We start from the raw sequence: 4,193 nt of genomic DNA on the forward strand, positions 1-4,193 counted from the left end.
TCATTTGCCATCCTTAGTTCGATACTTGATCACCCAAGGTCTAATCCCTATGCCCATGAGTTCTCTTTTCCCTTAGTCAAGAAAGTATCATTCTGAAATTGCTTTATAGTATTAGTAGTAGTTTAAAACCCATCTAAATCATTGGTTGCACTTAGATTAAGTGAGTACTTGCATTCTCGGTGCTTTGATATCCCTCAGAACTGGTTCGACAATCACTTATACAACAACATTTGTCTTAGGAGCCTTGAAAACTCCTAACATCAAATTGGCGCCGTTGCCAAATTCTGAGTAGATTTGAACATTGAGATTTAGTCACTTACTTGAGACTAAGTCATTTTTATTTTCTTTTGTTACTGATTCTCCTTCTTCACCTCCCTTTCATCTACAGGTGTATGAACTTGCGGAGCAGAGGTCCATCAAACCTAGTTCCAAGAGCAGCAGACATCAGAGCTTTAGAGAGAGAGTGTGCTAGAAAGAGAAGAGAAGAAGAGCAACAGGCTCACTTGCAGAGATTGGATACTGATATGGGAGACATACCCCAAAATGATGCGAACGCCAATGGAGCTAACAACGTTCCACCACAGCGAGCAGCTCGAACCATTGGCAATTATGACCGCCCCAACATTCATGGTCATAGATTGGGAATCCGAGTACCCGCTGTGGCAGCCAACAACTTTGAGGTCAAGTCAGGACTCCTCAACGTGATCGAGAACAAAAAATATCATGGCTTGGCTTTAGGGGACCCATTCGATCACTTGGACAGGTTCGACAGCTACTGTGGGTTGTCAAAAACCAATGGTGTGTCAGAGGATGCCTTAAAGCTGAAGTTATTCCCTTTCTCTTTGGGGGATAAGGCACGTCAGTGGGAGAAGTCCCTACCCAGCGACTCTATCACCACTTGGGATGACTGCAAGAAAGCATTCTTGGAGAAGTTCTTCTCTACTTCAAGAACTGCTAAGCTGAGAAATGAGATCTCCAGCTTTCAACAGAAGGGCTTGGAAGGATTCAGTGAAGCCTGGGAGAGATTCAAGGGCTACCAAGCTCAATGCCCTCACCATGGTTTCTCTAAGGAAAGCCTGCTGAGCACATTCTACAGGGGAGCTCTTCCTAAGTACAGGGCCAGATTGGATACAGCTAGCAATGTGTTCTTCTTGGGGAGAACTGAGGATGATGCAGAGGAGCTAGTTGACAACATGGTAAAGAGTGATGCAGTCTACAATGGAGACCACGACAGAGGCAGTCGAACAGATGATAAGCAGACGAGGAAGGAGTTGAAAGCTCTACAGGATAAGATAGACATCCTCATTGCTGATAAAGCCACCCAAGAGCAGCAGCACTTTGTTGGTAACCCAAGCCAAGAGACACCACCTGTTGTCCATGAGGTTGAGGGTTTGGAAGGTCAGGAAGAGCTGTGTTTCATCAACAACAATGGTAGCTGGTACAAAAAAGAGCCCAACTTTCAAGACAACAACTACCAACAGAAATCCTATCCCAACAACCAACAGAGTGGTTATCCGCCTAGAAACAACCAGCAAGGCAGCTATCAGCCTCAGCAAAATCCCTCGTCTTGTTCCTCTGCTCCTCAAGAGAGCAGCACTGATACCTTACTGAAACAAATCTTATAGTCTCAGACTAGAAGTGAGAAGCATGTTGGTTATGAGTTGAAGGACCTTCATTCCAAGATTGATGGGAGCTACAATGAGCTCAACAACAAATTCTCACATCTTGCTTCTACAGTCAAGAATTTAGAGAATCAGTTTGCTTCCATGAACACTCACCAGATTCGCCAGCAAGGATCTCTACCTGGAAAATCTGACCAAAACCCCAAGGAGGCCAAAGCTATCACCCTTAGGAGTGGTAAGTAGTTACCTCCTACAACCCTCACCAGGGATGCTGAGAAACTAGGTGAGGAGGTGGCCATCAACTTAGATGATGAAGTGGTGATTGTTGATGAGAAAATCAATGATAAAATCTTGGAGAAGATTGTGGAAGCAAAAGGTAAAGGAAAGGTTGGGGAAGAGAAGAAAACAGTGAAAGATGGTGAAGTTGTTGCTCCAGCAAGTGAGAATTCTTTTGTTCCTCCTCCCTATGAACTCAAACTTTCATTCCCTGGTAGATTCAAGAGGCAACTGCTAGAGAAGTACAAAGCTCTGTTTGAGAAGCAAATGAGTGAAGCTCAGGTTGCAATGCCCATCATCGATGCTTTCATGTTGATTCCTCAATACAACAGGTTCCTGAAAGATGTTGTAGCTGCAAAGAAGAAGGAGATCGAATGCATGATGATTCTTACCCATGAGTGCAGTGCCATCATTCAGAGGCTTAATGTTCCGGAGAAGTTAGAGGATCCAGTATGCTTCACACTACCTTGTGCTCTTGGACCTATGGTATTTGAGAAAGGTCTATGCGATTTGGGAGCTAGTGTCAGCTTGATGCTTTTGTCTGTTGCAAAGAAGCTTGGATTCACTCAGTACAAGAAGTGTAGACTCTCTCTGGTGTTAGCTGATCGTTCGGTGAAGTACCCTGTAGGTATCTTAGAGGATCTCCCTGTGAAGATTGGAAGGTATGAGATACCTAAAGATTTTATGGTGCTTGAGATGGGTGAGGAGCCTCAAGACCCATTGATTCTAGGAAGGCCATTCTTAGCTACAGCAGGAGCTATTGTTAATGTGAAGGAAGGCACAATTGATCTCCATTTGGGTAAAGAGAACATCCTCCGCTTTGACATCAAGGAGAAAATGAGAAAACCAACTGTATTCGGGCAAGCCTTCTACATTGAAGAGATGGGCACTCCTGCTGATGAGCACCTTGAAGAGTTACCACCTGAGGACGACGGGGAGGGAGCATCTCCCTCTACTCATTCCCCATAGAAGGTAACCCACTACTTTCCCTTGTATATACCATTTCGTTTTTGCATATTAGTTTTCTCTTTTTGGGTATATCTCTCTCCTTGACAACACAGAGACTGTGTCATTTAAGTTTGGGGGAGGTACCAAGTATTTGATCATGTTTTCTTTGATGTTGTTTCATTGAGTCATGCATCGCATACCTATTTGCATAAAAAAAAATTGAAAAACACAAAAAAAAAATCATTTATTTTGCATCATTTGCATTTCTAGGAGAGTCTAGAACATATAGGTTGCATTTACTTGCATTGGGAGCAATGATTTGAAATGTCTTGTAAAGAACATTACTTTGCACCTGAGTAGCTTATGCACCTCTCAAAAAGACTTGTATGCTTCGAGCCTTAAAAACTCTTCCTGAAACTTGTTGATTGCTGAAACTCAACCTTTGAAGCCAACTACTACCTTGTTTGAACTGAACGAACTTAATGCTTCTTGCTTATGGTCCCTTGTGTACTGAGTCACGGATATACACACTTGAGTTGTCACATCCTTTATTCCAATCTTTTTGACAAACTCGAGTGGTACACCATTCCCAAAACCCTTCCCTCTTTTTGAGCTTTCATTATTTGATGAGTGAGGCCTTTTTCGGAAAGCTTTACATGTGCATAATGTTGAGAGTATTGGGAACGACAATGCTTGGTCTTCATTCTTGCTAGATTAGGCACTCTATTGTCTAGCTATAGGTGGGGGTGAGTGTGGTGACTATGGTTTGGAAGCATGAAAAGTTCGAAGGAAAAGAATAGACTCTTTGTGTTTAAATGGATAATCTTATTGGAATTAATAGATAAACGTCTAGCTCGAGTTTATGAAAAGTTTTGGCCCCCGAAAAAAAAAAGAGAAAAAGAAAGAAAAGGGGGCTAGCAAAGTTGTTTAGAGCTAAGATTTGTTTAGAAGTTGAGAAAATCCTTTATAGATTTCAAAGAAAAAGAGTTTTATGTGCAAAGTATTCTTGGGATCTTTTGGTGAGAGATGGGAGTTGGGTTTGACATTGGGAAGTGATTGTGTAACTTATGTGTTTGGGAAAAGGGTAGAACAATGGAGATTGAGCATTGTATGCATCAGTTGATCCCTTTCTTAGATATATTATGTGCAATGTCAAGGCTACTTGTTTTGAGAGTAAACCACTTTAAAAGATCATGGATTTTGAACCTCTTGACCCACTTGAATAAAAGTCTTCCCTTACTCAACCAAATGATTTGGACCAATTGACCATTTGCAAGAATTCACTTAATGTTTTATGCTTAATGAATGTGAGAGTTGGTTGATTTGAATGTGTGGATGCTTGATGAT

The 4,193-nt window shown here is 41.9% G+C and overlaps 1 non-coding gene across 1 annotated transcript; it reads right to left on the bottom strand.

The window, feature by feature from the left end:
* Positions 1 to 956: 956 nt before the first annotated feature.
* On the bottom strand, positions 957 to 1,063 carry LOC125590806. Its single transcript, XR_007326808.1, has one exon. It is a non-coding gene; the product is annotated as a small nucleolar RNA R71 (small nucleolar RNA).
* Positions 1,064 to 4,193: the final 3,130 nt, after the last annotated feature.

The sequence above is a fragment of the Brassica napus genome, chromosome C7 (genome assembly GCF_020379485.1).
Source record: "Brassica napus cultivar Da-Ae chromosome C7, Da-Ae, whole genome shotgun sequence".
Taxonomy (NCBI): Eukaryota; Viridiplantae; Streptophyta; class Magnoliopsida; order Brassicales; family Brassicaceae; genus Brassica; species Brassica napus.